Raw genomic sequence first — 12647 nt, 5'->3', positions numbered from 1 at the left:
TCAAGATACAGGGTGGCCATAGTTTAGACTGAGGATGTCCAGAACCCTATCTGGGACTGTCATTCCAAAGAATTCTTCCTACTGCCAGATTTTTAAAATCTAAATGTACATCTCTTTTACCTTTTAGGAACAGTGTTACTATCATCTGATAGAAAAGGCATAATCACAATGAATGGGCCAATTAATGCTTCTAACAGGAAACAAGGTCAGGTTTTAATGCTGCATCACACCAGAAACCAGGCTGGTACCAACTGATCTGGTCAAGCAGTTGTAATACTTCTAGAATTATTCTTCAGTCTTGGTTTACTCAATATTTACTTGGTTTTCTTAATATACAATTACACCCTCCTGCTTTCTGACCTGAAGTGAGCCATACTGACAAATACTGAAAATACAGAAATACAGTAGAGTACATTATAGATTATAAAGTATAAACTATCCATTTTAACCTCAGGAAATGGTGCTCTACACATTTAAGTCATCTGATTTTAAACAAACAACAATTTCAGTGATCTAGAATAAGAAGTAAACAATTTAGTGCTTAAAAATACATTCTGAGATAATAGTCTAGACTCTCTCTTCCAAATGATTATGCTGTAATGTTGTATTTTGTATAGGCAAACCACTCATTGTGGTTCCTGGAAACTAGTGACACAAATGCAAAACAAGAACAGATAAAGCACTACGTCATCCTGGTTTCATATTTGTTTTCTTTACAAAACGATATTGTGTTTTATAAGGCAATCTAAGCAGCAACAGATTTCATATACCAATTAATAGATTTGCCTTTGTGTAAGGGGGAAAGGGTGCACACATGTTAGTCAAAACTGATGACATACTGTAACTGTTGTCACATGATACACTGCAAAAATGCAGTGAGTGAGCCTTATCTATTGCCAGAAGCATACATTTTGCTAGTCCTTCTCTGCATATACTGTACTTCATCTAGATGAGCGTGTAGAGTTTAAAATCCTCATGCTCACCTATAAGGCTCTGCATGGCTTGGCACCTCAGTACCTGTCTGAACTATTATCACCCTACTCCCCACCTCACAACCTCCACTCTTCAAATTCTGCCCTCCTTACTGTCCCCCAAGCCCGTCTACATTGTATGGGCGACAGGGCCTTCTCCTGCTATGCCCCCAAGCTCTGGAACTCTCTCCCCAAGGATATCAGAGAGTCACCTTCTCTAAACTCCTTCAAATCCAGACTCAAAACCCTTTTTTTCAGGAAAGCCTTTACTTTCCATTCTTCACCCCTCTGCTCTTCTTAGTACCACCATCCACGGTCTCCTCTATTGTTATTGTTGCATTGTTGTAATTGTGTCTTAATTGTGTTTTCTTCTTATTTATTGTTATTGTCATCCTGTAAAGCGCTTTGAGAAGCCACCTTTAAAGGCGCTATATAAAATAAAGTTTATTATTATTATTATTATTATTATTATTATCAAAATCACTGATGATCACAGAGTAACTGGTGGAATAAGTTATTTACATTTTACAACAATCATGTTCATCTCAAAGACATTGTGTTGAGGCTTTTCTTAGTCCAGTGTTGATGTTTGAGAAGTGAGAAGAAAGGGGCAGTGTGGAGCATCTCTGGTGCTTATTCTACACCCTAAATAAATATCATGTCACTTTTGCGAAGTTTGGGCTGGAAAACAATCCTTCTCACTCTGTTGTGTAGACTTCCCTTTGGTTCATTTTTACATAATTGCAATGAGCGCAGGCCAGGAAAGCCAGCCAGATCGACCGTTTTCAATTAGACCCCTGTGACGTGGCCGGCTGTGGCAAAATATTCTTGAGGAGACTGACCGACATACCTGGAGCCACGTGTGAAGGGAAAAAGAACTGCAACAGACAGGCAGGGGACTGCACAAAATCATGAAACAGAGCTGGTCTCTCTTGGATCAGGCAGGGATGTGTGAATTCCATGGTATGATGCAGCCAGGAAAGCAGTTTTGCTTAACAAATTGAAGCTGATCTGTCATGGCAGGTCACATTTGATTCTATAAATCAGAGACCATGGTAATATTACTAAAGTATGTATTTGTTCTCCTAGTGACTGCATACAACTGCAGACAACTACCGTCTCTACAAGGCAGGGTTACCTTGGTTTATGCTTAATTTAAAATTAATAAATGTAATAATGTCTCCAGTCTTAATGGTAATTATTTTAAACCATGATTGAAGAATGAAAAAATCACATTATTTTTACAATGCTTATAATTAAATTAAGATATTGATGAATAAAATACAAACGTCTCGATGATTCCTAGCAGTTTATGCATAATTTCCTCTTTAAAAATTGACATTTTGGGACTGTAACTGTGCCCTATTCACAATTATAGAATGCTTCTGTTTTTTCTGCGCTGCAACATATTTTATTTGGTTAATTGTTAAAAGAATTGGGAAGGGGATTGTCACATGACTGGTGTTGGATTAACCTTCAAACATAATTGGACAATTATCCTGTATTACAAACAATCCATTACCTCTTCTAGAAAAAAATCTGAGACAACTTTTCTTCTGCTGTGCTTTGGTAACCTTACTTCAGACGATATTTCTCAAGCACTCCTGACACATCATAGTATAAATAGAATAGGTTGAGCTCACGCAGCTATATTCTTGTATATCCATAATGCAAACGTGTGTACACATTACAGTAAGCACAGGCTGTTTCTCAGAATCTGTTTCAGAGGCTGACACTCTGTTCCCAGCACTTAAAAAGCTTATTTCCTTCTCAAGAGAATATATTGAGCTGAACTGAAGATTCAGTTTTGATTGGATAATGGCATCTGGGAGAGTAAAGGACAAATTTGTATTTGTATTTGACAATAAGATACAAGGAGAGTTATAGAAAGCACATGTACAGATCACGTTTCTTGATGCTGATCTTTCTTCCAAACTGAATCTAGATTGGAGTGAAAAAACCCTCTAATACCTGAGACTGAAATTCCTCTTCATAGAAGGACTAATGAGGCTGACTAGGCTGATGAAACTGGAAACCATTTTCCATTTAAGTATTGCAATGGCTATTCATGAAAAAAAGTAAAATAAAACATCTATGGTACATGGTCTATAATACTTACTATCTAGCTTGTTAATGCTCAATCATTATGTCTGCATAAAGTCTGCTCTTTGTTATAGCCCTGCAAACTGCTTCTGCGTTCACACATCAGCTATTTCGAGCACAAGGCCATCTCATTAGGCAGCAACTAAATTCTTTATGTACTCCCATTAATGCCCTTCTTTCTGTGATCCTATGTCTTCCTCTGATCAAAAGAATAGTCTGTGAAAAACTAAATGTATTCAGCAATGTCTGAAAGCATCAGTGTAGATTAATGACTTCTCCATTTTGTAGGGTATGTTAACTGTACCTATTTTAACAAGTTATAGGTTTATTCCATGCTGAAAAAAAGAAGAAAGAGAACACAACGTTTCGGCCGTGGAGCCTTCTTCAGGTGTCAACCTGACACCTGAAGAAGGCTCCACGGCCGAAACGTTGTGTTCTCTTTCTTCTTTTTTTCAGCATGGAATAAACCTATTACTTGTTCCTTTGCAGCCTACGCATGCTGACGCAGCTACCCACCTGAACTACTAGTACCTATTTTAAGATGAGAATTCTCTTGGCCTGGTCACATTAAGGTTGCAACAAACCTGAGACTTCTGTGTAGCTGCTGAGGATTGAAAATATTAAAATACATCAGGTTTGCTACTAAATGTTTCTAGTTGAGATTATTATGCAGAATTTTCCTATATATCCAATTCACATCAGCACCAAATGAAAAGGTATGCCTGATGAGAGCCTGTGAAAACCTTTATATGCTTCTCACCCAGTGACAAACAGGTGGCATTCCAATCAGTCATGTGCATTAAGAAGTTACATTTATTCAGCAGATATTAATGTAACGGAAGAAAGATCTCTGTTAGCCTTTCCACAGTGAAAACAGCATGATGTAATAGCATATGTCCAATGAATACACTCACCTCAATTTTGAGTGCAAAAGCTTAAGTTTTACATCTTCAACAATAACTTCACCTAAATAAGTTACTAGAGATAAAAGGTGATGTTTGGAAAATGAAGTGGCCATTATTTGTTAGGGGAAAGAGAACTACTGCAACAAGACTGCAATATTTGTCTCTTACTTGAATATTTTGGAGTCAGACTCTGCTCGAGATACAGAATAAAACCAAGAGAGAAGAGAAGAGAGTTTAATAGAGGCAAAGGGACCAATGCCCACACGAATTTGCCCAACACCTTGCACAAACTAGCTATGAAATGGAGGTGAAGCTCAAGTTATTGGTGACTTGGGGAAAAGTGTAAAGGTGTAATAGAGTTAAATTGCTTCAGAAAACATGATAAGCTAAGTAAGTTAGGGGATGACCAATTGGCTCATGTTCAAATACATTAGAAATACATCAATTACCGAAATCCCAATTAACAAAATGGAAACAATGCATTTCCAAGGCAGATCTCTGAAACGCGCAAGCTTTTATCAATAACAGCACCAGTTATTTCAAGTCAGTAATGATCTTTGCACAAACATAACTTTTATCAAATTAAATGGCTGTTGGCTGCTTTCAGAAACAATATTTATGGACTGGATATAAGCAAGCTTAGAGGATTCTGGGACACCAAAAGATAGAAGATCCATTTCCACAGCTTTGAGAGTAGAACCTGTAACCATTTGTTAACAAACATGCAAAATGTTTCCACAAACCACCTTCAAAATAACAGAGATATAAGATTTAAGGGCTTAATTATAAGAAGAATTAGATCTTAATAAAGGTTAACATCTGAAAATGTTTCCACTGAGACCCTCTGCAACACAACAGAAAGCTTTAGCAATAGAGAGTCAGGCATCCTTAGACCTTCCTGGTTCAACATATGTCATATGTTTCTCAAGTACTACAGTAAAAACTACAATCAAAGCTGTTCTTCAGGATTAAGACTGAGAGAATGTTACAGAAATCAACCTTCTCTCTTGGAATTCACCCATCAGAAAGGGGTGCAGCTAATTGCTTAATGTCTCCATGGCTACAGCTAGTTTAGAGCTTTAAACTACTTATTACTGTGTATGCATTACTCATTCTGTGTTATTTGTTGTGCTCTATACCTGGAGTGCACTGAAAAGCATCTCCAGAAAATGAGGAAAATTAGTAATGGAAATGTCATATGTTTTATATATATTCTAGATAAATAGTATAACTGTTGTACAATAAAGCCAGAGAGTGGCTGCACTGATATGACTGTAACTCTCTGTAACACACAATTGATGAAAAATACAAAGGTGTTTTTACCGTAAAGAGTAGAGGCACACATGTGAAGAAAATAATGGTAAAAATGTAAATTTTATTAAGCAAATAATCTACTTCACACTCAAAAACATAATTCTTTATGTACACCCTGAATTCTTTGTGCATGAAGTCAGCTCAACTTGAATGATATGTGGATTTAAAATGTGGTAGCTCATATACAGCCTTAGTCTTTTCATTATGTTAAGAATATTGCATTTTTCAAAGTGCATCCCCAGATAATATGTATTTACTTAGTCTATTCATCCATCGGAAATCTTGCATTCATGCTCAGTTCTTAATTGACCTGGATTAAAAATACACAGTTAAAACCATCACATTATTTCAAGAGGCTGATTACCCAACACCATCATGGATCCCATGAAGTATAAACAGCACAGGCTAGAGGATAATTTACTGACCCTCAACCAAAGTCCCAATGCACACTGTAAAAAAACAAACAAACTGAAGTGCTGTGCTTACAAGCTTGCAAGATGAGGTTGCATAACTGTATCTGGCATCTGCATGTCAGTCGTTGTTTAGGATTTTTCTTCAGTTCAGTTAGCATGACTCCTCAGCAGTTCCCTTGGCATTCTCACATGGGTGTGGGAGGGGGAATCTGAGCATCTTCCTTTCACATTTATATCACAAAAAATTTTCAGAAAAGTCTTCAACTACTGAGAGGGTTGGGAGTGGGAAGTTGGGGGTGGAAGAGTTATTCGGGCACATTTTGGCAAGACTTCCATTTAAATTTGTTGAACTTTTTTTTTGGTGAAGTTTCAAAGCTGAAATCAAATAGATGAATAAAAAAGCATGTTTCTGAAAGCACCCCAGCTTTGATCCTGTAAAGTGTACTATGGATATGTAGTCGTTCAAATTCTAACATTGCAGCAATGCAAAATCTGGCTATCATTTTGAAACAAACAAAGTGACCCACCACACTGGGGGAACAGCGACTCCTTCTGGCTCAAATAAGGCTTTGCCGGCTGTGGGTATATCCCACCATCCCCTGCGCCTTCCAGCAAAGGCTCCCTTTGGACTGACCAGCCACTTTGTACCGAGGCTGACAGGTAAACTGCATTGCAACAGGAAGCCCACTCAGTTCCTGGGTCCTGCTTTCCAGCATTAGGCAGTCCGCACTGCTGACGCAGTTTCGCGTGTCGGACCAGGCAAGAATACAAATGCAGCCCTGTCCAGCTGGAATAGATTTAAAATGCAGCTCTAGAGGCTCCAAACTCTACTTCACTCAAACATTGCCTCACTTGCCCAAAGTGGAAAAACTGCTAGTTACACACTGCATCACCTTCTATGTATAGATGAATACTGTGTCAGTGTACTGCCCCCACAGTATTGCCATGAAGAAAAAACAATCAATTTAGAAATAAAATGTGAGTCCCTGTTATTTTCTTATAGGATAAATTGTGCCAGACACAACGTCTCGTCTTGAAGCATCCTGAATTACAGGAGCCTTAAGCAATGACAGCTGAAAAGTTAGTGGCTTGAGTGGAAAATGCATCTGTGAATATTGGCATCATAATGTCTTTGACAGGTAACTGAGAATTTTCTCAGCAAGCTAACTCACTGGGCAAATCTTCCTGACAAGATAGTCACGTTCATTGTTGACAACAAACGTGGATAAAACTATTTTGTTTTGTATTTCTGGGGAAGGGGCTCCAAGAACAAAAACCCAATTAAATCACATTATGAAAGCCAAGGGAAGGAATAAACCTTGTTACACTTTGGTCATTCAAAATGGCTGCTCTCAGGGGATCCTTCGGTCACCTACATCTTCTCCCAAAGAACTCCTTAAAATCTCATATCTTCTTTGAATGAAATTGAACCTTCATCCCTTTTACACATTGTGTACACACATAAAAAAGTCTCACACCATTACACTCAGCTCTGGTACATTTAGTGTTTTTCCTCTGTATTTTATCTGCACTTTCTTTCTTCTCAAATGCACTGCAGACTGTTCGTGCTCTCCGGATACTAACATCCATTTTAAATTTGATAACGCTGAAAGCAGCCCTTCAATTTGCAATCCATCGTAATGCAAAGGGGAACAAACAGAATGGCAGGAAAATGCAAGTGAAACAGTGTACCCTTCACCGCTTGCATCAGCTGTGTCTGAAACCTCCCACTCAAACCTTCTCAAGAAAGAAGAAACCAATATGTTGCTGAGCTTTGCCGCAGCAAGAGAACAGCTCCTCTGCAAACCTCTTGCTTCATCCCGCTTGTAGTGTTTCACTGGAATGATTAAGGCCATTGGAGCTCAGTCTGTGTGTGTGTGTGTTGGAGCTCAGGGAGGAAAAATCCTGATTCTCTGAGAATCAAGCTGCTGAACCAGCTCTTACAAAAACACAGTTGACATGATTAAGGCCTTCTCCTAACACCCTTTCCAGTTCATACAAATTCCCAGAAATATGCCAAGAGATATTCTGCACTCTATGCACAAAGGCCAAATATTGGCACAGAGACAGCTAGCCAGAGTTACATCACAGGGCATGCAGCGACAGTTTTTAATCAGGAAAAAAAACAACTATGAGAAGTATTTGCTTAATGCTCGTGTCTCCCAGCTGTTATATCCCAGAAATTAAAAAAAAGAAAAAATATCCTTCTCTGTGCAGTCACATCAATTTAGATACAGTAAGTAGAAGTAGTGAATGTATAGAAGAAATACAATGGAATCTACAGATTGCTAACAATGCCCAGATACGGTATAGTACACTGTGTATGTAAGGAAAAGAATGGCTTAAGAACTTTCTTTTAATCTGCCAAACTAAAAACTAAAGTTAAAATATTTTTTTACTTTAATTTGTTACCTTTCCCCTATTTCAGTTGTACAAGATGTTGATAAACCAAGGCATGAAATGACTTTTATTTCAAACTTAGAAGGAGGCTATTGTAGGCTTTACTATAGAAAAGCAAAAGGCTGCTTGTGGAAAAACAAACATTTTTTAAAATAGCTTTCTAAATGATAATACATCATTTCATTGATGCTACAATTTAGCTTATCCCTTTACACAGTGTGACCAAAAGATAGCATACATACAGACGAATATGCTTTTCTATTTAAAAAAATAGTTCCCTGTAACTTTTTGTTTTAGAAAAGTGAAATATCCTCGTCCAAAACCAACTGTAGGATGTCTCTGGACCCCTTTTCTCTTAGTGTACTTGCAATTTAAACTAATTAAAATAATGGTGATAGAGAGTTTTAAATTCATAAAACAAGATAAGCAGAAACATTTGAAGTCCACTATTGTTAGTCAGATTTTGTATAAAATCCAACTGTTTAGCAGAATGTTTAAAACCTGATGTTTTGTCAGATATGATGCTGTCACACAAGGGTCAGAAAAGGGAGTGGATGAAATATTTAAAAAAGAAACTCAGTGAAACATATAATATAGTGTATTCCACATAAATATGGCTCAGCTGGCTGGAAAACAAAATTACAGGAATGTGACAATCAGAGTATGAGTGTTCCAAAGCTCTCTGACATGAACCTAATATTCAATCACGATAGAGAGAAATACAGATAGCAAGGAGAGAGAAAGATAAGTAGACACAGAAAAAGCAGAAGGCAGAAATAAAATCCCCGAACAACAGGCTGTAAGATTAGGAGGCAATTCAAAGCAACTTAATCAAAAGCCTGTCTTTTCCTTTCCACCTCGTTTGGGCAAAGGAATAAAATCTGCAGGAGCTTATCCTGTTGACCTGTGCAGTGAAAAACAACGGAATGCCAGCCTGCATCACATCATGCCAACCACACAGTAACAACTCACTCCTGCTTGCCTTCAGTTCCACATGTGCAAGCAGAGAAGCCCCTGGAGTGCTTGCGAACAAAACACAGAGCCAACATATGGGGGTTTGAGTGCAGTACACATTACATGCAGCCATTCCCTATAAAATCTAATTTTACCATTGGTAAGCACACAAATTCACACTGCATGTGGCTTCCAGTTAATAAAACCTTAAAGAATAAACCTTCCTTTATTTCTTCCTTTAGATATTTGTTTAGAAGAAACATCAAGAGAGCACAGGCTCCATTTATACAGTAGCTGTTGAGAAAGGAATATTAGAAATGTCTGCAGACGTGGTGTCACACACCTTTTACAGCATTCCATTCTAAGAAGACATTGAAATCAAAATGTATCATATTTTAAAATTTTATTATAAACCTTTATTTTTGTTATACCCTCCCGATTTGGAATAGCCAATTGTGTGCTTTTCAGGAACTGGCTCACAACTATGAACCCCGCAACTGCAAACAGGGAAGAATGAGGAATTGTGGGCAGACTCCTCTGACTTGCCCAACTCCGAGCCTATTGTCTTTTACCATTTACTGGAAGTTCAGGGCTGACTGGGTGACAGGCACTTTGGCACCAACAGAACTGTAGCCTGTTAGCACCTGGAAAGCTGTAGGGGGTTGTTGTGTTGCTGAAAGCCGAGAGAGCCCTGGTCACCTTACCTATTGTAAGTACCTGGTGGGGAATCCCTGAATCCTTATCAGAGTTGGTTAGTGACATGACCCAGACTCACACCCATGATCACGGAGCTCAGCCTGTGTTCGGCCAAACCGGTTGAGTCACTAAATGCGAAGTTAATACACCTTAATATACCTTTTGTCATTCCATGGCCTGGAGGTAACAAGGAGTGCAAAATGGGGGTGTAAACTACAGTAGTTTCTACAAGTGTTTCAAAATCTCATAATCAAATCGGATTAATCAATTACATAATTAATTGAGCACAAAAAGAGGTTCTGTATTGCAAAAGCATTTCAGCAGATTTCAGCTCCTAAACATGTTTTTGTCTGTTCAGACAGTCCAAACTTTCAAACTTCAGACTGAGCCCCACACGTGTTTGAAGGGATACTTATTTATTAATGAAAACAAAGGAATTAAACATGTGGGATGTTGGAATGTGAAGATGCTTAGCAGCCACTGTACATCAAGCAAAACGACTTCTCATTAATATCACGATCTCAATCAGCTTGTAATTACCACATCATTGTTTTTATTAAAGCAGTTACACCTGTATTTTGCAATTCCTGCAATTTCCCTCACGGGATCAATAAAGTATCTATCTATCTATTTCCTTCCCATTTCATGTACAGCTGTCAGGATAGAGAGGAGACAAGGAGTTAATGTGGCTTTCAATATCTGGCCTCCTGCTGTCAGCTGGGGCTTTGAAGGGTTTTTCTAATATGTTTAATCTAGCACAGGGGACAGTCTCTGGCAGGCTTCCCAGGAAGGGGATTTGATTGAATCTGTTTTTATTCTCCCTTTCTTCCCCTTGTGTGTGTGATCAGGTGATACTCTCTGGGATTAAGGAGCTCCAGATGTTAGCAGGTGTGGCGCCATCGTGGTAAGGAAGATAAATTGCAGGGGCCTCACCTCTCATTCCCTGCAGCCCTGTTTCACCTCGCTCTCACAGCATCCCAGTCTCCCCAACACCTCACTGCGTTGCCCATTATGTCATCTGTTTCTATTCAAAAGCCATTCAGCCAAAGCCTCCTCAGTGCCGCGTCACACAGTCTACCACACTCAGGGCCGCCAGCAGAAGAATGTGAATACACACATGCAAAATTGTGAGAAATCCAGGTATTGATTTTCAGAAGTATGTCCTTTTACTCAAAATACAATATTAAAAATGGATTAAGATATTCATATTTCACAGGAACAATTATTCTCTGCTTGTCATTGTTTTAATTGGTGCATTAAATCACAGTAGATTTAAAACTTACTAATCAGTAGTAATCTACTACCAGTGTAAAATTTAAATGTTGCAAACCAAGATTAAATACATGGTATTTAACTAACAAACTGATCTTCCCATGGGCTAAGATCAAGACAAGGGGTACGTTGTTATCTTGATGATATTTTTTTATATTGTGGGTCCTTTATAACCTTCTGAGCCTAACAGAAGAGAGAACACAGCTCCTACAGCTGCTTACAGTGCAAGTCATTTGCACTTGGAGTAGTAAATCACAATACTGCAGATAGCATTTTTCCCCTCCGACATATTAGAAAAAATGATTAAATATTTTTAATTATTTGAATTAAATCATTTTAATTAAGTAAATAATTCAATGACAATATTGTTTCCTGGTGTGTTTTTCTTGTATCCTAATACTTATCACTCACAAATTTCACTGTTCCCTCTAGTGTTAGAGAAACAGGAAGGTGGCGTAGCAAATGACCTAAAGTGTCCCAAGTTCTGGACCAGGATGAGACACGATGCTTCCTTAAAGATAGGATAACGGCTGACTTTTGAAAGGAATAAAATGCTCTAATAAGCATCAAAATACATTTATCGATGTTCTTTTCCTTGTCTTAGTTGTAATCTGGTTTCCAACTCAATGTGTGACTGAAGACTCTGTCTCCATACGCAAACATTTCACTATCCAAACAAAGGTGATAACTCTGGTTTCAAACATAAACAAACTTGACCTAGTCTGGAAGTGGGTGGACACACAGAGTAAAGTAAAGTTGTTTGCGTATGATCACAATTAAAAACTAACTCAAACCAAACAACTGTTTTTCTTTGTTTTAGAAGTGAAATTAACTAAATATGTGTTTAACTCACGTGTTTCAAATAAATATGTTGTTTTGATTTCTCACCACAACGTGTAGGACCCAAACCTTCGCATGGCAACAGGGGCTGGCTTAGTAGTGCCTGTTTCAGGGTTGCGTATGCGTGGGTTGATTAATAAGAAGATACCACTAAGAGGGGGTAGTATTTTCTTTAAAATAGTTATGTACACAAAAGGAGTATGACATTTTATTTTTGTTAATAATATGTTCATTATTTAATTGTGTACTCAATGGAGAAATGTGTATATACTACTACTACTACTACTACTACTACTAATAATAATAATAATAATAATGCACTTTATTTTATATAGCGCCTTTAAAGGTGGCTTCTCAAAGCACTTTACAGAATGACAACAACAATTAAATAAAAAGAATACACAAGATAAAACACAATTACAATATACAGAGGAGACCGTGGATGGTGGTACTAAGAAAAGCAGAGGGGTGAAGAATGGAACAGTTAAGTAAAGGCTTTTCTAAAGAAGAGGGTTTTGAGTCTGGATTTGAAGGAGTTTAGAGACGGTGACTCTCTGATATCCTTGGGCAGGGAGTTCCAGAGCTCGGGGGCATAACAGGAGAAGGCCCTGTCACCCATACAATGTAGACAGGCTTGGGGGACAGTAAGGAGGGCAGAATTAGAAGAGCGAAGGTTGTGAGGTGGGGAGTAGGGCGATAATGCCAGCATACCAAGCTGGGAAGGACATTGAAAATGATCTTTTGAGATCTGAACGCATGGCTAGAACTTGGCAGTGGCC

The 12647-nt window shown here is 38.2% G+C and overlaps 1 protein-coding gene across 2 annotated transcripts in view; it reads right to left on the bottom strand.

The window, feature by feature from the left end:
- ece2a (endothelin converting enzyme 2a) overlaps positions 1 to 12647 on the bottom strand; it is a 114027-nt gene that overhangs the window by 82042 nt on the left and 19338 nt on the right. The gene's annotated exons all lie outside the window — the stretch shown is intronic.

The sequence above is a fragment of the Lepisosteus oculatus genome, chromosome 13 (genome assembly GCF_040954835.1).
Source record: "Lepisosteus oculatus isolate fLepOcu1 chromosome 13, fLepOcu1.hap2, whole genome shotgun sequence".
In the NCBI taxonomy this organism is placed as follows: Eukaryota; Metazoa; Chordata; class Actinopteri; order Semionotiformes; family Lepisosteidae; genus Lepisosteus; species Lepisosteus oculatus.
The sequence above is the reverse complement of the archived record's forward strand: the minus strand, read 5'-3'. Positions and strand labels throughout refer to the sequence as shown.